The sequence below is a fragment of the Pteronotus mesoamericanus genome, unplaced genomic scaffold, assembly GCF_021234165.1.
Source record: "Pteronotus mesoamericanus isolate MK-2021 breed Mesoamerican mustached bat unplaced genomic scaffold, CSHL_Meso_final scaffold_99, whole genome shotgun sequence".
Lineage (NCBI taxonomy): Eukaryota > Metazoa > Chordata > Mammalia > Chiroptera > Mormoopidae > Pteronotus > Pteronotus mesoamericanus.
Genome location: NW_026555330.1, coordinates 3,882,633 through 3,903,874, shown reverse-complemented (window position 1 = coordinate 3,903,874; position 21,242 = coordinate 3,882,633). Strand labels below are relative to the sequence as shown.

General features: G+C 46.2%; 1 pseudogene; it reads left to right on the top strand.

Moving 5' to 3' along the window:
- The first annotated feature begins 8,184 nt into the window (after positions 1-8,184).
- On the top strand, positions 8,185-8,319 carry LOC129063983 (uncharacterized; annotated as a pseudogene).
- The last annotated feature ends 12,923 nt before the right edge of the window (positions 8,320-21,242 follow it).

Here is a 21,242-nt window from a genome sequence, read left to right as displayed (position 1 = left end):
CCCCTCCCGTGGGAGCCACCTGTGACTTCACGGCCACAGGGCCCAGGGCGGGGCTCCATACACAGCACGGTGTCCCCCACTAAAGGGTGCTGATGGTCAGAGGGCCGATGGCTGACGGGTGGCCCCTAGCAAATGCACAGGGAGGATGACAGCAACCACGCCCAGAGGCGGACAGCGCGGGCCCGGGAACCCTAGCGCGAGATTGCCCGCTGCCAGGAGCACGCACTTGGCTGTCGCACACATCTGGATTCAAGCCCTGCCTCCAGCTGTTGAACCTACTGAGGAGGAGAACTTGGGCTTCTTACTTCATGCATCTGAGGCCCAGAATTTTCACCTGTGAAGCAGGCACCGGGGCCTCTCTCGCAGGCTCCATGTGAGCGGCCACGAGATGACACACAGGAAGCGCCTGGCAGAGCACAGAGCAGATGAGAGAGAGCAAAGTCAAGGGGCGGGCGGTGGAGGAGAGAACAAGGGCAGCGTCCAGTTCATTTGGGCACTGCTCCAAACAAGCCCCAGATACACAAAAGCCCCCCAGGGTGGCGGAGGGGGGTGCGGGGGTTCTGGGACCCTGCGCTTTGAGGGAGGGTTATTCTCTGTCCATGTCGCCCCGCAGCACCACCCAGGGGCAGAGCACACTGGGAGCAAATGGGGTCTCAGCGAGGTCCTCGGAGCCGGCACAGTTCCCCGGTCCCTTCTTGCCCTTCCCCCCACCCACCTCTCCTGCTTCTCTCCAGCCCCCTGTCCTTTCTCTCCCCACCCTTAGTCCCTGTGTTTCCTCCACCTCCTGACCCCAGTGCGGTGCGGTGCTTTCCGCAGTGGGGCTCTCAGGGCTGTGGACAGAACACGTCGCGTATGGAAGTCAGAGAATGACCATTCCCAGCATCTCTCCTTCCTCCTCCTGTGCAGCCCGAGGCCCGCTCCTTCCATGGCACCGGAAGCCCCTGGGTGGTCACAGCCAAGCTGTCCCTGCGCGCTGGCCAGGGCCCACTGCGGTGCCGCGGCGCTCAGACGATGGGGTCTTGGTGACCGCGCCTGCAGGCCTAGGCTAGTGAAGAGAGGGACACGTGGGCCCACGTCCTCCAGCGTGGCTTCCACTGTGACTGTTGTTCTTTAAACAAAGCGAAGAACTCTACCCAGGGAGCAGCCGCGGGGTTTTCACCTAAGATGAAAACAAACAAAACACCACCAACGAAAAAAAGTACAACTTTCAAAGAGGAAAAGACAATTTGGGCCAAGCCTGCGCTTTGTAAGACAGGCCAATGTCTACGTCTCGTTGCAATCATGATTTTAAAACAATGCTGGAGGCGTGCTGGGCAGCTTATGCGAGCAAGCCGGGAATGCCGAGGCTCCTCATGATGAAAAAGGATTTGAAAACGCCTCCATGTTCCCGAAAATAAGGAGCTCTGAATCCTCATGCTACCTCAGAACTTTATCTTTTAACCACTTTTTTTCCTTCAAGTTTAACTCTGCTGCCTTCTACACTGAGGGTTACTTGAAGGCCAAGTTTGGGAGGTTTGGGGCTATTATTTCTCTTTATTTATTGACCGATTTTACAGAGAGAGAGGAAGGGGTGACCGAAAGAGAGAGAGAGAGAGAGATCAAGTTGTTGTTCCACTTACTTATGCATTTGTTGGTTGCTTCTTGTATGTGCCCTGACCGGGTATGTTGGAATGATGCTCCAACCCACTGAGCTAACCAGCCAGGGCCCCGAGTTTGACATTCTTAATCCAACCATTTCTGTGTTATCTGAGAGCAGAAAAGGTACCCGCCAGGAGCCCCATGAAGTGTTGGACCAGGAAGAAGATGCAAATATTAACTCTATGGAAATATTCCGAACCAATAGGAATGTTTCTATCAGTTCAGTCATTACTGAGCGTTAACAGTGGGGCCATCCTGTGCTCTGTGCTGACTGGTAAATCAATGACAAACAAAGCAGACCTTGTCTCCTGTGTTACGATCCCCGCAAGTATGAGCTCAGGAATTAGAGTTTGATCACACACTCTTTATTATTTGGCCAAGTTTTACCTGCGCAGGGGCCACCTTTCCCTCGAAAGGAGAAAGGCGCGCCGCTGTAAGGGTACATGGGTTTTTATAAGCAGAGCAAGCAAGCAGGATACAAGGGCGGGAAGTGGCAGTTAGCGATAGGCTACTTTAGGCAGCTTCTTTTCTACTGATTGGGTTCAAGGCTGTTACTGGGCCCCCCTACTCTGTGGTCAGGCTGTTTATCTGAGGCAAGGCTCAACTGTTGTCCTATCTTGTTACTAAGGGGGGCTCCAATTCTTCCCTTCATCTTGGGGTATTGTTTGTTCTAGTTTGGGTCAACTTGTTCCCCTTAGTCTGCTCACATCGTGTTGTTCTTGTCCCATCTGCAAGTTGCAGCACCCTGAGGTTGTTTAGTCTTTCAGCTTAGTTCCTAGTTCCTGTTTCTTGTTTCAGCCTGGACTTGACCTAGTTTTAGAGTTTGGCCCCTTCATCCTGCCCTCATGGAATTAATATTTTAGACTTTTTGTGTAAAATTTAACAACTTTTTTTTCAATTCTATTCTGAACAGCAATGGAAAATAACAGGGTAGCACAACAGACATATGTTCTTTACCTGAATTAAAAAGTAACATGAGATTCTAACACGTTATTCGTTGCATGGTGGGAACAATGGCAGAGGGCTAGCGCACACACACCTTAGCACATGCCTGAGGGACCCATTCTTTTTTAGAATTAGCTGAAAGAAAAGTTGGCAGGTTTTACTGTTTTAATAAAGAGAGAAAATATAACACAAAATCCTCCCTATTATATGTCTTACAATTGGTTTGAAGAGACTCACATGTGAGAAAACTAGAGCGCAATTCACACAATACAGTGAAGTTCTATTACCCAGGCAAGAAAAAATAAAAAATAAAAAAAGAACAACGCCGAATTATTTCTCTCAAAATACATTTATGAAGAGATTTTGGACTCGGGTCAGCATTCTCTCCACACCTCCTTAAATCACTTTGTTCTCAAGAGCTAAGATTTGCTTTCAAATCCCAACAAGTTGCGCTTGAAACAGCACCAAGTTAGTTCCATGCAAAGTGTTTTGAAAGCTCAGTGGGACCGTTGTAACATGATAATGAATCTCCTGAAACATCTTTAAAGGGCATCACTTCCAAAACATACATGTTCCTGTGTTTCCTGGCGAATGACGGAGTGCCGATTGAAGTCTGGAGCAGGGAAGAACCCTAAGTGTAAACTAATTGTGTTCCTGTTTATTTGTCTTTTCCCCAAACCAAATATTATGAAGGAGACTCTTCTTCTCTGGTTGCGGTCATTAGTAAACTGAAATTTGTTTGGATTTTACAAATTGTCTAAGGTCAATCAGGGAGTTTGACTTAGTAAAGGCCTTTAAATTACGGCAGCTCTGATCTAGGCAAACGTGTCCGGCAATTACCTGTGTCGATTGAAGACTAAGTAGAAACCAAATGCCTACATGTCCTTCCTACGTCCCTTTTGCTGGTGGTCATTATTATACGTGCAATGAAACCGCTCACCGATGGCATTTCTCTGTCCAGAGCACCCTCTCTCTCGAATGTCGGACTAGAAAATGCCTAATCGTGCTTCCAATTTAACTGAAATGCCATCTGCTTGGTAAAACAATCCCTTAGCTGCCCCCGTAGGCGCTGCTTCTCAGCCTGCCCAGAGAACGTCACATGTGCCTCAGTTAAGGCAAGAGCTTTATTATAATTTGGGGTATAAATGTCAGTCTCCTTCCCCATTGCAAGTTTCCTGGCTGCAGGACAGGAAGAGCTACCACTCTGCAGCAGACACTCATCTGAGACCTTGGCATGTGTGAACTCATTTAACCTTCTTCGTAACCCTTGAAGCGGGGTTTCTCCAATGGGATTTCACGGACGCCCAGCTCTATTGCTGCAGGTCTCATAATACAGTTGACCCTTGAACAACGTGGAGGTCAGGGATTTCACAGAGGGAAGGGTGGTGGCCTTTGACCTCAGCCTCTCCCTCCTGAGTCACTTCCCAGCCTCACCCGTTGGGCCGCTGGCTTATCAGTGCGAGTATGCCCTACGGGGTGAAGGCAAATCAGAGGGAACTGCCCATTTTAAGGAGCAGTTTTTATGTGTTTAGTTACCTCCCTGCTGCTTGACTGTCGTTGTAAACATAGAAAACCACAGCTTGTGTTGGTTACAAGCGAACTGGATTGTGAAATCTTGTACATTTCACAATTTCTCAAATTTTTAAGTATTTATTAGGATTTGTTTTACAAATATGACTGTGTCATGTGACAACGTTTGAAGATGAGCTGAGAGATGCAAGAGGAAAAAAAATCGCAGCCAAAATGCAACATATACGTATGAGAATATAAATTCTAGGTCTATTTTGAGTCTGATCGTGTCTCAGTAAGAAAATGTTTTTTCAAAATCCATCATAAATTTGTGTCTTGGCTATATTTTTATTTACGGCTTTGGCTTATGACTTGAGTAGCTTTCCTATTCAATATTGTCAATAAAATTCTGTGTTGCCATTAACAGTAATTAAACTCAGGAGACAACCTGTGTTTAAATTATATCTAAAATCTAAAAATAATAAAAATAAAATGCACGGAGGTACTCACCTTCTCAGCAGAGTCTCCTTTGCCTCCCTGCATTCAAATGCATTCTCTCCCCTCCCCTATTTAATTTTTTTCATAGAAATTATAGCATCCCAACATAGTATACAATTTACTTTTTTGCTTTATTTTCTGCTCTTCCCCCTGTTGGTGTGGTGTGTAAGCTTCATGAGGATAAGATGTTTCATCTGTCTTGTTCCTGATATTTCCTCAGCATCTGGCCTGGAGCCAGGCAACTATTTTTTTAGTTAATAAATAAGTTTCCTTGGTTGAACTTAATAAGCAAGAAGAGTTTAAATGTGTAATTCTAATTATTATTTGTTTAAAAACATAAGCTTCTGGGTAGCCTTTCCAGAACACAGAAATCACTTTCAAGTAACGCTCCCCCCCCCAAAAAATAAGCTGCAAGGCCCCATTTGCGTTTACAGTGCAGCGCTGACGAGTCATACAGACACAGAGCAGCTCTGTCTGTGGATCTTGCTTTGTTCCTCCTTCCTTATGCCAGAGGCGTCTCTCCATGCTGAATATTAACTGTTAAGAAGGGAAAACAAGTCTTCAAGAGACAGCAGAATTATTAGGAGCACCCCTGTGCTCTACCATAGACCTGGCTCCCTGTCCCAGGAAACCGAGAGAAATTGCAGATCGCTACATGTAAACTTTGCGGTTTTCCTGAGGGTGACTTCTGCATTCTGGAAAGACTACCCAGAAGTTTATCTGCTATAGGGGAGGAAAAAGTCTCCCCTACCCATCTTAGATTCCTGGCTGGTGCTCCATATAAAAGACAGATTAACAAGAGAAAAACTAACTAGTTTGTTAACATGTGTATCATGCGTGGAACAAACAAGAGTATTCAGAGATCCGTAACTCAAAGATGTGGCCTAGAATTCAGGCTTATATTGTATTCTCAACAAATAAAAAAATTGTTTAAATTTGTGGAGAAATTATAGAAAAAAAGGAAAGAGGTTCTAGGCTTCCAAGGGCAGCAAACCCTAATAAGGTAAATAAATGGGAAACTAATAGTAAATGAAGGCTAGTTAGTAGAGCTTGTTAGGAGGATTTCTCTGGTAACTTCCTCACGCTGGTAAATTATCCTGGTGATTTCCTTTTGTCCTTTCTGATACAGAGGGGAGGAGGAACACCTTTAAAAACTGATGTCCTGCCCTGGCCGGGTGGCTCCGTTGGTTAAAGTGTCATTCCCTGTGGGATCCATTCCCAGTCGGGACACATGTCTGGGATGCAGGTTTGATTTCTGGTTGGGGCCCACACAGGAGGCAACCAATTGATGTTTCTCTCGACATCGATGTTTCTCTCCCCACCCCACCCCTGCCTTCTTTCTCTAACATCAATAAATCGTGTGCTTGGGGGAGGATTAAAAAAGAAATTATGTCCTGCTTTCATGGCACAGAGGGGAGAACCGGGGGCTTCTAGTGTGTGCTGCTTCTCAGTTAACTTCAACTCAAAAAATTCCTTATGCCACAGTCGCGTATTTTGGGCTGATGTATTCTGCTCGTGTTCACAGCCAATAGCATGATTGCTTCGTTGGGTACAGAAAGCCAGAGAAGACCCCATCACAGTCACCCCAAGAAGGTACAGAGGCCCTAAGATGACTCCACAGGTGGGGACAAAAGAAGGACGCTCCTGAGCACACGTGGACGAAGCTGGGGGAGGTCAGAGCCCCTCAACGGGGGTGTGAGGAGAGCTAGTCTTTTTGAGCAGCAGGAGGCCCCAAAGCCAGGGACACCCAATTGTCAATGTTAATTTTACGCTGCGGCTGGTGGGGCTGAGTGCACGAGCGCCGTGGGAAGGTTGGCAGCACTTTGGACGGTCCAGGCCTCGGGTGTCTCTCCAATGTCGTGGATGGTGTTTTGTTCGTCTTACGGAATACTGAATCCCGTCCTGGGACGTGACACGCAAGTATGGACGGCCTCTGTGTAGTTTCCCTATCATACGCACTGATGGGTTTGAGCTAATTAAGTCCATTACGTCTGGAGCACACCTTCAAGGACTTGACTCCCACCCCGCCACCCCCGCCTTGCTGCAGGCCCCCAGCTGGCGGAGGAACCTGGTTCCTGGTCACTGTGTTGTGACACCAGATTCCTGGCCTGCGCCTTGCTTCCTGGGCTGTGTCTTCCTCCGTCCTTAGGGCTGGACCTGTCTGTCCCCCTTCTCCCGTCCTGTTTCCTGGTCATGTCCTTGCCTCTGCTCTTTTGTCTGAGGAAGCAAATAAACCCAGAAAGCAATGTTTAGGAGGCAAAATGCTAGAAACAACCAAACAAAAATCCAGCTGCTACAGTTTAAAGCTCACTAATGCTTGTGGGGAAGACTGCTGAGTGTAAAATATATTGCAGAAACGTTTCTGGAAGGGAACTGGGGGATAGCTATCAGCATTGAAACTTTGTCCATCTTTTGATGTAGCAGTTTCACTTTGGGGAATTTATTTTATAGACAAACTTGTACAAATGTGCATGTGTTGTGTGCACATGTGTGTATACATAGACTTGTCATTGTACTAACTTACAAAGGATGTTAACAGCTGCACTGGAAGAGTAACAACATACATTTCCATCAATGGGACATGTTTAACTAAATGAAGTCCCATTTATATACTAGGTTCCCACATAACCATTAAAAATAATGAGGTAATTTTATAGGTACTGACTTAGAAAGATGTCTAAGCTATATTGTCAAGTAAAAAGAAAAATCAACTTATAGAAGAGTATAGTATGTTTCTTTTGAGTTTAAACAAATTGTGTATGTGTACAAAACATTTCCTAAATGGCCCTATTCAATGAAACGTATTTTATCAGAGAAAAAAATCTTATTCCAAAATTGTGCTTCTGAGAGGTTGAAAATGAATGAGAGCAGTGATCTGGCCTCTCCCTCAGGGGTGTCCAACCTTTTGGCGCCCCTGGGCCACACTGGAAGAAGAGGAGTTGTCATGGGCCACACATTAAGTCCATTGCAACACAGAATCTCAAAAAAATCTCAATGTTTTCATTTACGATTATGCGTTGGGCCGCATTCACAGCCATCCTGGGCGGCACGTGGCTTGGCTCACAGACTTCTGGTTGGACACCCTGGTTAGTTAATCATTTACCAATGAAGTGCGGGATGCTTTTCTGGCAGAAATGACTAGAATTTCAAAGGCTGGTGAAATCCACGTAAATCCTGGACTTAGGTGGTTTTCTCTGAATTCTAGAATAGTAATGATAGCTGCCACTTAATTCACGTTTACTGTATGCCAGGGCCTTTATACATGAGGTGGGGGGGGGATTGCTCTTAAAAATATTACTGTGGCCGCCAGCCCTACACCAGCAGGCCAGGGGGAGATGTGTGTGAAGAGCTTCACAACAGGGGACTGGCGTGTGCAGCGTGGGGGCCGGCAGGGCAGGTCCGAGGTCCGAGGTCCGAGGTCCAGAAGGCCGGCCGTCGGCGAGGCGGGCTGGGCCGGGCTGAAGCGGCCAACACGGGCAGACTCTCACCTTCTCTGGGAAGCCTCGGTTCTGCTCGTCAACCTCTCAAATGACTGAGTCAAGCCCACCTGGGTTCGCTGCAGGATCAACTCCCTCACAAAGTTAACCGATGACGAAGCCAGCCAATGAGTCTGCTCAGAAACACCTGAATGTGTTTCTGCAGAAATGTTTAAAAGTTGGCGATAGTAAAGGCATGTTACAAGCCTTAAAGACATCGAAGCCAACAAGGTCCCTGAAAATGGGCATAAGGGGCTGGGTGGGCGTGGGCTAACAGGGGGAAGGGGGGGCACTTGTAATAGTGTCGATAATAAAAAATTAAGCAAAAAAGGAAAAGGAAAAAAGAAAAAAGAAAATGGCCATAAGAAAAAAAATTGGACTTTAAACGCATCTACAAAATACCTTCACAGCAACACCTATATTGGTGTTGGAATGACTACTTCTTATTGCAAAGATAAGCTAACACATAAAACTGACCAGCACACCTACCTACTGCTCACCGCCCAGAAAACAGAAGACACTTCTTTCAAACCATGAGAGAAAGTCTAATTAGAAAGTCACAGAGGTAGAAGAAGTGCGCTGTAGGGAAAACGGGCTCAGGAAACGAGTTCTAGAGGCAAAAGGAGGGCCCTTGGAGCTCAGGGGAGAGAAGCGAGGAAAAGGGGCCCGGGGCGGGGGGGGCAGCGGAAGGTGCTGGCCTGCTCCCTAGAGAGCCGCCCCGGGTCCTCCGTCCTGCCGACTTTTAAGGGTGGGGATCTTAGGGGAGCTCCCAGGGGAAGATCTCAACAGAATAGTCATCAGCTTTCCCAGGCATGTCCTCTCAGGATCGTGGTCTCTGCTGCCGGGGCGGCCCTGTGGGAGGGGGCACTGGTCCGGGCAGCGGGTGCTGGTATCAGCCACGGCAGAGCAGCCTGGCCTTGCTGCTTTTCTGGGCCGGGAGCTTGTCCCGCTGCCTTTGGGCTCTGAATGGGACATGCTTTGGCCGAGAGACTGGGAACCTCCCAGCAGGAGCTCTGGGATGGCTTTGAGGTTTCTGCCAGCGCCATTGCTCTTGCATTGGCTACAGGAACGGCAGGCCTAGGTCAGGGCGGCGCTTTTAGCCTGAGTCAGTTCTGGAAGCTGGAAGCATGGAGTCGTGGTGTTCATGGGGTCAGGTCTGTGTCTGATGAGGACCCGATTTCTGGTTCCTTAATGGCCGTCTTTTCACTGTGTTCTCACAACTTTGCAGAGATTGTTAATAAACTTCCCCACTTATGCAAAGCAGGCCAAACTAAGAACGGGAGTCATTGCGAGAAGAAAGCTTTGCCTGCTTTTAATTTCAATCATTCATTCATTCATTCAACTGGTGGTTACTGAGTACCTTACTGCATGTTATTGCTCTTGATGCCTGAATATATATCAGGAAATACTATAAAACAGGCCAAGATTCCAACCTGCATGTAATTTATATTCTTTATATAATGAACGGTGGTAATTTTGAGTTTTCCTTTGGCAGCTGGAAGAGATTGAAGTGTAGAGGCCCAACATCCAGGAAGAGAGCGAAGGCAGGCAGACTCTGGGCTGGTTCCAACCTGGGAGTGTAACCGAGGGCAGGTCCGGCTGCCTCCCGCTTCAGAAGCCAATACTCGAGTCAGGTGCTGATGTGAAGGAAAGTGGTTTTATTTCAGGTGCCGGCCACCTGGAAGGTGGGGGACTTATGTCTCAAAGTCCATTTCAACATTCTAGTGCAGGCAGAGGTTTTCCTAAGGTGGGAGACAGGAACAGAACAAAGAGATCAAGGGAGGGAGTTGAAGAGCCCTCTACGTGCAGACGAGCACAGTCCGCTCTGGTAAGGTCTTGTGATTGTCTGGCGTCCGTCGTCCTGGTCTAGACATCCTGGCTTGGCTTCGTCCTGGCTTTATGTCATCCTGGCTCCAAGGCTGAAGTTCAACAAATCTCCTGGAACTGGGAGACGTGAAGGTGGGAATCTGTATCTTTGGAAGTTAGTTCCTAGGATTCCCATACACCATGCCAGTCACCTACAAGCTACGTATTAGTCAGAGTCCGCACTTACAGAAGCAATGTCAAAAGAACGGTGGGTGGGTTGCCATTCCCGCCGTGACAGGAGCAGGCTGGGATCCAGGTAACGCTGCTCACAGGGACGAATAGGGACGATGGTACCCAGTGACTCCGTTTCTAGCTCACTTGTCTTATCCAGCATCATCCCTGAAGCTTCTGTTGAAGTCAGTGACATCCCCGCCTGGGACTAGTGAAGCTTGGTGGTGCCCGTGCTGGGAGCAGACCAACGCGTGGTGAGAACAGCAGCCACAGGCGGCAGGAGGGCTGGCAAGGGAAGCAGGACCCGGAGAAGGTAGCTGTGCAGAGGCTGTTGATGTAAGAACATCCCAACCTGTAAAGAATTTGTGAAAGATTTTATTTGAGTCTAACTGATGACAGTTGTCAGGAAGCAACATCTGACACGCTGTGGAGAATGAGAGTTTTGCGGGTTTTTTTATGCATTTTAGATTCAGGGGCAAAGGTGAGGAAGACGACATGAAGGTGGGAGAAAGCAAGGCAGGGATTGGATTATGGACAGCTCAGGTCATGTGGCCTCCTGAGTGCGGTTAAGCTTATTTCAAAGGTGCATTAACCTAGATGCACAGAAACAGTGGACAGGACTTGCTTAAAACAAAGATAAATCTTTTACTGAAGAAGTTGTATGCCTGGGCCTGACTACCCACCATAACCTACACTGTTAGGAATTTATGATCAGATCACCATGTGACGTACTTTCCATAGAAACCCTTTCTTTGTCCACAATATATAGATACAGATATAGATATAGATGTCAATATAGAGGGATAGAGATGGAAAGATAGAGATAGTAGATTTCTGTCAAGGAATTGGCTTACCTGACTGTGGGGGCTGGTAAGTCCAAAATCTGTGGGCAGGTCAGCAGACTGGGGCAGAGGCTGCAGCTGCGGGCTTGAGGCTCTGTCTTTTCCCTTTAACGTGTGCTCGGATCACATTACTCTCTTCACTTAAAGTCAACTCATTGTCAATGTGGACCACGTGTACAAAATACCTTCACAACCACAGCTGATGCAGAGATCTGATCCGATCACTGGGGAGGAGTTGGAGGCAGGCCGTACTAGGAGGTTGCCCGAGGCAACAGTAAATGATTGAGGACGAGATTGGCCGAGGAGCTGAATGCCTTCAGAGCGCGTGGAATTATGGGCCAGAAGATGGAAAATAAAAAGAGGGTGGTGACGGGCTCTCGGGGGACTTTTTCCTCAGGGCTGCCTGGATGATCGTGCTGCCGCTGCCTGTATTTTCCAAGGGGCGGTGATTTGGATGGATTTTGGATGGAAAGGAGCTCCAGGCACAGACTAGGGCCAGGCTGGCCTGGCAGAGGGGGCAGAGTTATTCCTCTTTGGGTGTTCTAGAGGGGACGGGCTCTGAGGCGGAAGCCTGCCATTCTTCCAAATTGGGTAGCTTTTCTAGCTCATGTTGTTTTAGTTTGTAAACTAACCCTATAGAAATAAGATAATTAAAAACTAACAGGGTACCAGGATTACCACAGGTGCTGGAGTTTAGCCTTAATTAATTGATAGGCTTAAGTGAATAACGCTGTAACTAAAGAGTTAAAGATTTTATCCTTAATTGATAGACTTAAGTGACTAATGCAAGCGGAAAGCTGTTATTCCAAAATTGTGTAGCTTTTGAATAAGGACTCCTTTCCTTTATCACCAAAACTGTGCCTCTGGAATTTTGCCTGGGGGCTGCAGGGGGCCGCAGGACCCCACTTGCTGTCTGGTAACACACCTGCAGTCCTGTTCGAATACTAAGCACTGTCATCTGGCCAGGTTGACTGTAAAGCTAACCATCAGGCAGGTAATTGAAGTGACCAGAAGACATGAGGAATCCTCTGAAAATTGAGGCTGAAACTGGACCTTTGCAAGAGGGAGCTTGAGACAGTTTATGAAACTATTGAATAGTAAGGAAAAAAAAGATAAAAACCTTGGAAATGTGCACCAGGATTACTGTGTGTCCTGTGAGGGTCATCCTGGAAGGCCTCCCCAGAGATGACCTCGTGCAGCATCAGGATACTTTGTAATTCTGTGAGAGTGGATGTTCTCTTGTAAAAAATGATTCTTATCTTATTGCAATGCAATTATCACTTTTTCCCCAGGTTTTTTAAATCCTCACTTGAGGATATGTTTATTGATTTTTAGAAGGAAAGGAAGAGAGAGGGAAACATCATTGTGATAGAGAAACATCGGTTGCCTCCCATACGCGCCCTGACCAGGGATTGAAACTACAACCTCGGTATGTGTCTTCACAGAGAATCATGGGACAAAATTCCAACCAACTGGTCTACCTGGTGGCCAAAGCATTATTCCAGTTTTATTGAGAAGTAATTGACATAGAGCACTGTATAAGTTTACATTGTACAGCATGATTTGACTTACATGTATTATAAAATGATTACCACAATAAGTTAGATAATATCTATTATCTCATATACAAATGTATATATGTTTAATATTTCCCTTGTGATGAGAACTCTGAGGATTTACTCTTAACTTTCAGATCTATCATACAGCAGTGTTAATTAAAGCCATCATGTTATACATTCTATCCCCAGTACTTATGTATCTTGTAACTGGAAGTTAGTACCTTTTAAGTTTAACTTTAATTTTTTTATTTCGTTTGTATCTTTTACTCACCTTATCCAATTCCCCTCAAAAAACACACAACCCATAACCACAAATCTTCTCTCTTTTTCTATGAGTTTGGTTTTGTGGATTTTTTTTTTAGATTGCACATATAAGTGAGATCATACAGTATTGTCTTTCTCTGACTTATTTCACTTAGCATAATGCCTACAAGGTCCGTTCATGTTGCCACAAGTGGCAAGATCTCATTTTTCATGACTGAATAATATTCCATTGTAGAGATATACCACAACATTTCATCCATTTATCTGTTGATGTACACTTACGTTGTTTCCATGTCTTGGTCATTGTAAATAATGCTGCAATGAACACAGACAGTGCATATATCTTTCCAAATTAGTGTTTTGGATTTCTTCAAATAAATACCCAGAAGTAGAATTGCTGGATCATATGGTAGTTCTATTTTTAATTTTTTGAGGAACCTCCATACTGTTTTCCATAGTGGCTGCACCGATTTACATTCCCCACCAACAGTTCACAAGGATCCCCTTTCCTCCACATCCTTGCCAACATTTGTTACATCTTGTCTTTTTGATGATAGCTGTTCTAACAGGCATGAGGCGGGATCTTATTGTAGTTTTGATTAATGAAATATTTTTTGCCCCCATGAGGAAACCAGAAGATGCAACCTCAAAATATGTTTCTTTGGCATATTTTGAAATAAGAAGCCATTAAAACCCAGCAGATTCTGGGAAAACTAAAAACAGGGCACAAGTTTTCCTTTGTAAAGGAAATTTACATTCATAAAGGAAATTTCAATTTGTGAAAGGTCTCCCTCTGGGACCGGGTACTATACAACATCACTTAAATGACCTTGTTTACCACACTTTTCCTGGTCATCTTCCGCTAACTGGTGTCCTCCCCTTCCCCCCTCCCAAACTGTCCGGAAGCTCCAAACCCCTTCCTGTTTGCTATGCCCTAAGGAGATACGTGAACCCAAATTCTAACTACCCCGCTCCTGTGTGTAGGCACCTTGCATATGCTAGCAAACTTCTATTTTTCTCTTGTTCATCTATCTTTGGCCAGTCTCACATATGCAACCTCAGCTGAATAACCTAAGATGGGTAAAGGAAAAGAATTCTTCATCCCCTGCACACAGAAAAGAAAAGAACTTGCACCCAAAGAAAAGATAATCCCCAAAGGTTACAGTTTTATTGACCTTTGGGTTACTAACCAGTTTGTCTCTAACCCGGCGATCTTACTTGCGCAGTCTTTCTTTCCGTAACTTCAAGCATTTCTGCCTCTTCTGAACCCCTCTAAGCCAGCGTTAGCTTCTGGGGCTTCCGCCATCCATGAGTTACAAGTCTCTGATGTGTGCGCATCCTATATCTGCTTTTAACTTTTGACAAGGAAAGGGTGAAGGACCCAGAAGGCTGAATGATCTGGGGGAATCTGGGTGATATTTACCTTCTCCTATTTAACTTTCACAAAAACACAGCTGTTCAATATCATTATTGCTCTTTTAATAGACGAAGAAACAGGGACTCTCCAAGGTTGAAAACCTGCCCAGAACTACATAAATAATTCATGGCAGAGCTGGGACCCAAACTCTGCTCTCTAGGCTCCCCACAGCTGAAGAGCAATAGAGAGGATTCTAGAAGCCCAGTCTTTACACTCTGCCCAAATTCCCAGCAGAAGGCCCTTGACAAGTAGTCTTCCACATGACAGGACTATAGGATGCACTTTTCTTCAGTTTGTTTTCTTTTCTAGCTTATCCTGGGGATTCCCACCCCTTCCTCAAAATGTCCTGGACTTTAGTTCTTCCGCTCCCTGCACGCTGGCCCTTCACCAGCATGTGAATATCAGCCTTCCGGTGCGGCACCCTGAATTGCACGTCATAATGCTCTACACCGGGCTGATGAATGAAAGGTAGGGAACGACCAATCCTCCTCCTTGTTATAGAGAATGTGCTTTGATTGTGCAGCCTAAGATTGAGTTCACCTTCTTGGTAGTCTCAGCAATTGACCCTGTGCATTAATCTTGCACGCAAACCGAAAACCCGGGCCCTTTACATCAGCATTGTTGATTTCACTACTCCTTGTTCTCTCCTGTGTTTTGGCTGAAATGAAACAGATTTGGGCTCAGATCTAAGTAATCCACGAGAGGAAGAGAGCTGCTCACAGCGGTTTCTGTATTTATTTTAATTTAAAGAAAAAAGAATAGCTTCCTTTGTAAGGTAGCTAAGCTGAGGCAGCTAGTGCAGAAGTTCCCAGGAGGAAAAAGATGTAAAAAGCAGAGATCAAGATTCAACTGACATTGCCTAGGAAACATAGTAATGCAGACAAGAGTCATTTGAAAGATTTCAAGTGAATTTCTGAACCATCAGAATAAAATACTGCCATGACACAAGAAATAGAGCTGCATTTTTCAAAACAAGTGAATTTTGAAAATAAGTCACTTGTGTTTGGTTTCGCAAGGCATTGAATTACACGGAGAGCTACTTGTTTGAGCAGCTGGATGCTAATGAGCGCAAGAAGACAATGAGAAACGCAAGAAAATCATCTTTTTATACCAAGAATAGCACTAGCCTCACCTGAAATTGCTGGGTCTGGAGCATCGAGCTGAGTGAATTAGGCTTCTTCTGATTGCAGATGACAGAAACCCCTTAGGACCTTCTGGTAGACAGAGGTTTCACGCGCCGCAGGAAGGGCCCAGGCACGCCCACCCAGCTGCCTCCGACTCTGCTCCCCTTCAAGTTGGCATCCATCCTTCCTGCTCCTTCTTTACTCTGGGCAGTGAGGTCAACCCACAAGTCACAGCTCACTCAAACCCCAGAGCTCTGAGACTCTCGTAACCCCAGGGGAAGGCTCTCGTTGGTCCATCTCAGGCTTGGTTCACGTCCATCTCCGAACAACCCGCTGTGGACTGAGACAGGAGTGGCATGAATGGCCTGGCTCGGGTGAGGTACTGACCTTTGAGGCAATCACTTTGGCCCATGGGGTGGGTTCTAAAAGAAAATGGCAAATGCTATTCAAACCCCGTGGTTGTCCTCGGCGGGGGCCGGCGGGGGGGAGGAATGCACCCAGGAGTAGGCAGGAAGGTACTCTTGGGGGCATTCTGAACAGATTGGGACAACAAATAGTTTGAAATGTCAATTTTTACTCATTAAAAAACACCAAATTGCTCTTGCATTAGAATTAAAGCACTCTGTTTCAAATGATTATTTATGGGTCTATGTGCAAAGTGAAGAGGTGTTTGCATATAGTCCTTAAGGACCTGCAGGAATAGAAAGGGCTCGTTGCTCTTATTGCCTCTCTCCCTTTCACACCTCCAAGAGCGATTGCTTCTTGGCAACCCTCTTTTAAGCCTTTAAGTTCAAGGTGACTGGACTATTGCGTACATTAGTCAGAATCTGACAGAGTCATTCCCTCCCCACCCCCACCCTTTCCTTTGACTGTTGCTTTATTCACTCACTCAACAACTATTTAATGAGTACCTGTTATGTGACAGTTGACGAGGTATAAAAAGATATGTAGAGAGAACTAGAGCATGCTCCCTGCCTCGAGGGCTACATCAAAGAGGGGGACATTGGACAAGTAAACAGATTATTATAATACAGTACAAGTACTGGGATTAGCTTATTTTTTTTTTTCACTAGTTTCCAGGTCTAAGGCACAGCCTGTCCCTTTGCACCTCAGAATGCTTATTCATCCCGCTTACTGATGTCCACAATTTTTTCAAGCAGGGACTAACTTCCACTTACAAATATAGAGAAGGATTTAAGTGCGACTGCTCGTGAGAGCTGTTTTACATTCACACTGAGGAGAAATGGCTACTCTATGCCCTTTCTGGTGAGTGGGAAAACCACGTAATGCATCATTCATATTGGACCATTTCTAAGGGGGAAAGAGGGTGGTACCCAAATGAGACCCCAGAATAACAGGCGTAAGTGAGGACTGCCCTGGGAAGAGTGAGACAAATTTTCAACATAAATTTAATAGGAGATTTTGTAAGAGCTGGGAAGAAGGGAGACTAGAGAGAAGACTATGGCAAAGAGGGTCCAAAGGTCAGATCCTCCTACTTACCTTGCCACCAATGACCAACGCGTGGTTAGAGGGATATTCAGGGTGGGAGGCTGGGTTCACTCACACGCATTTTGAAGCCCACCTGCTTGTGCAGGTCGATGGCCAAGACTGTGGGAAGTTGGGGGTTATCCATGTAAAAGGGTGATGTTAAGCCATCCTCGGTCACCAACACTTAGCCCCTTGTCCTGGGCTCTGGGAGAGAGCAGCAGGTAAGAGGCCGTGAGCACTCGACAAAGGTCGGGAACTCAGGCCCTGGGCTTGCCCCCTACAGAGGGCTGGCTCATGTTTGGTGAACGGAGGCAGAAGACGGAGAGTGAACGTGGGAGAGGCCAGAAAGGGAGACCAGGGACAGCGGGAGCTCTGCAGACAAACTTGATATATTTCCCGATTGTGTTTAAGGTGAGAAATCCACAGAAGAAAGAGTGGGCTGGGAGGCATGATGGAGAATTGATTGACAAGGACAGAACAGGTAAGAGAAGCTTAAGTGGAAGCGGCACACCCTGATCAAACACCTCAGTGCTCTGTTCCCTGGAGTGAAGGAACCGGCGCTCCTCTCCATCTGGCAAGTAAGAACGTGAAGTTTGTCCCCGCGGCTTTGGAAAAGGCAAGGACGCTCCTTGCAGGCCACAATTCTGCCAATTCCTCACAGACGGGCCCTCTGCGGAGCAGCACTGAGCTTTTATTCATGAAGACAAACCTCAGAAACAAGCTCTACTTAATGCACTTTAACTGTGTAATAGCACAGGCTCTATTAGCAAACCCGAGGTACTCCCTACAGAACTCCCGACTGATACAATATCCTGCTGAGCCTGGACGCGAGCTCTGTCGTTGGCACTTGGTATTTTCAGGAGGACAGTTGCTCTGGAAAACCCTGCTGTCTTTTTCTGACATCAGTGCTCTGGAGCCACTTGTCCTTGCCTCTTTTTTTCCATGCTGCCTGCTGTCCGCACGAAGTGAAACTTGGAATCCCTGTCAAGTTACCAGTACCCAGGCACCATTTTACTGCGTTGCGAAACATCGTCTGTTTTTCTCTGGGTAATCACAGTCACTGAGCTCCCTTTCAACGTGGAAACCTGAAGCAGCGTATTTCATGTGCTTGCTTTTATGAGTCCTTTGGCTCTTTTCGGCTTTCCCTTGCTTTCGCTCATCCCACAAACCAAAGTGAGTATTTGTTAATATTTCCCCAGACCGCTATTCAAGAAAAGGAACCATTTGCTATTAATCGTGATGGCAGAACTCCTTGGCTTGCAGGCTTTGGTTCAGAGTTCTGCGGGCGGCTGGGCCTGCGGCACGCCGCTCTTCAAACTCTGTAACCCAGGAAACTCCCTGAGGAGTTTGCTAGCAGGGCCGAGTCCAAGTCAAATTCCTCCAAAGATTCTAATTGAGTGGGTCTGGGGTAGGACCCAGAAATCTGGTGCTAGCTGACCACTAGCTCATTCTGGAGGAGGTGTGCTCAGAAACAAACTTCAAAAAATTATAGTCTTTTTTCCTTATCAGTAAAATGATTGGCTCATGAGGTAAATTCATTCATTCATTCATTCATTCATTCATTCATTCATTCATTCTTATCAAGCACTTACTCTGGGCCTCCTAGCTTGATTTTCGATTTCTAATGACTTTTAATTTAAATTTCATCACCACACTTCACTTTTCTTGGCAGAATTGCCAAGGGCGAGGCTCGTAAGAGACAAAGTATTGGCCGCAACAGGGCTCTGTCCAGCTGCAGGCCAGGAGGTGGGAGGGAGGACATCCAGGCGGGTGGAAGCCATCTGGTAGGGAAACAAATGCGATGATGACCCTCACCTAAGGAACTTGGCTGTTGGTCCAAGTCTCCAGAGGGAGTGATCCCTGGCCTCATAACGCGCTGAAGCAATTTCAATGTTATGAGGAAATGGAGATTTCAACATGTGTGAGCGGGAAGCTGAATAACATCTTTGTTTGGAAAGCTAGTGGGCCTTCTGTTATCTTTGTTATTGTGCTGCTTGATTGTTGTTACAACTTGAACACTGTGGTCCGTGTGAAGGGATTTAATGTGGTCCTTGTAAATATTTCACATGGACACAGCCCCTGCGTCCCAGGCTCTCACCCCATTTCTGGGGGATTGCAGTTTGTCAGTACAAATAGGGGTTCCATTTCGGGACTGAGCCCCAAGCAAGGAGTTAGATGTTGACTCCAAAGAGGACTTGCCCCCGCACCCCCCCCAGCCCCCATTGATTGGGGCACGTGAGGGAGTCAGTCTTGAGCTTTTAGTTGGTTGGTTTCATTTTTTAGTTTTCTTTTAAGGAGGGGTGGTTGAGTTCTACAAAGATTTAGAGGGGGAGTCTAGGGAGGGAGATGTCCCAAGAAGAAGAGGCACCATGCATGCCTCGCACTTAGCCCACGTAGGCTGCTATAACAAAGTACCACAGGTTGGGTAGCTTAAAAACAACAAATTTATTTCTCACAGCTCTGGAAGCTGTCAGGCCAAGATTAGGGTGCCAGCGTGATCAGGTGAGGGTCCTCTTCTGGGTCACAGTCGTCTTGTTGTATCCTCACATGGCAGATGGGGCAAGAGAGTTCTCTTGGCCAAGTTTTATAGGCATTAATCTTAAGGGGAGGTGTGCTCGGGGTCTTTGCTGGTAACGAGGACTGGCTGACAGTTATTGAGCATTTGTTCCCTGTCAGGCAACGGGACTTTCTCATGTTTGATCCTCAACACAGTGCTGACAGATAAGTTATATTATTCTCCCTATTTTATGGCTGAGGAAACTGATGTTCTGGATATTTTTCCAAGGTTGACAAAGTTCATATTTGAATCCAGGCTTTCCTGACAATAGAGACCAGGTTTTTCCCCGTTACAATTTTTTGTCCCTCTAACATCTACTTATCTCACTGGGCTTTTGTGTCTAATATGCCTCCCAGATCACTTACAGGTTCATACCTATGTACCTATGTATGTTGGTTTAGTGGCACACACAGGTAGATGACAGAAGAGGCCTAGGGGTTGTTATTCCACTGTAACCCTGAGAGATCAGAGTGACAGAGTCTCTTGTCTCTTCAGATGATGCATTTGCTTCCTGCTCAACCACCTTGCTCATACCTGGTCCGTGAGAAATCTTGATGGTAAGAGCTGCGATGTTGGCTAACATTTATGAAACACATTTCACCAGCATTTCCTCACTTAATGCTCACAAGAACCTTGTGAGGTAGACCTTGTCATCACTCCCATTTTCTGGTGATGGCACTAAGGCCTGGGGAGGTTCTGTGCCAAGGTCATGTAATTAGACATGGTGGGGGAGGGCAGGGTCATTTATTGATTCATTTAACAAGCATCCTTTAAGTGCCAGCCACATGCCAGACCCTATCCTGGACACAATAGTGAGCGGAGTGCAATACAGAACCCACCCTCATGGGGTGCAGTGAGTAGATAGACATGAGTCACAGTGGTTAGAGGAGGTTTCTTTTAAGAGAACCAAGGTATGAGCCCTGACCAGTGTGGCTCAGTTGATTGGGTATTGTCCTGCAAAGTGAAAGGCCAATGGTTCGATTCCCAGTCAGAGCACATGGCTGGGTGGCAGGTTCAATCCTGGGTTGGGATGCATACGAAAGAAAACCAATCCGTGTTTCTCTCTCATATCAATATTTCTTTTTCTCTCTTTCTCCTGCCCCCCCCCTTAAAAATAAATAACATTTTAAAAACAAACAAAGAGATCCAAGGTATAACCAGAGTTAACTGGGTCAAGGGGGTATAAAATATGGAGGAGAATTTCAGCTGAAGGACCAGTGTGTGCGAAGCTTGTGGCAGGTTGCAGCATGGCCTGGTCAAGGGATTAAAAGAAGGCCATTGAGATCACAGTGGACAGAAGGACAGGGACATGGAGCCAGAAGAGCCTGAAGAAGAAAGGGGTCTGGCCTTGCAGGGCCTTTGAGAACTCTGGTCTTTATCCTGAATTCAATGGAAAACCATTGGTGAGTTTTAGCAAAATAGCAACATATAGTTTAAGATCAGGCTAAGTGTTGTGTGGAGAACAGATTGAAGAGGGGCAAGAGTTGAGATGGACGACCAGACAGTGGCTATTTTAGAAGCTGGAGGGAAAGACAATGGTGGTTTGGAAGCAGTGGTTTGGTTATTCAGGATTAAGTTCAGCTACATATAACCCAAAACTCCAAATATCAATAATTTATTTAAATAAGATAAAAATCTATTCTTCACGCACCTAGAGAAGTCTGGAGGTAGTAAATCTATGACTAGGTTTCTGCCATGTTAAGGATCCATGTATCTACTATTGCTGTGTGCTCACCTTAGCACACAGCTTCTTCCTTCCTACCTTCCGGTCCAAAAAGGCAGCTTGAGCTCAACTATTACATCTGCATTCCAGCCAGCAGAAAGGAAGAGAAAGGGCTTATCTCCTTTCCTTGAGGTCATTTCTTCAAAGTCACATATCAAATTTCTG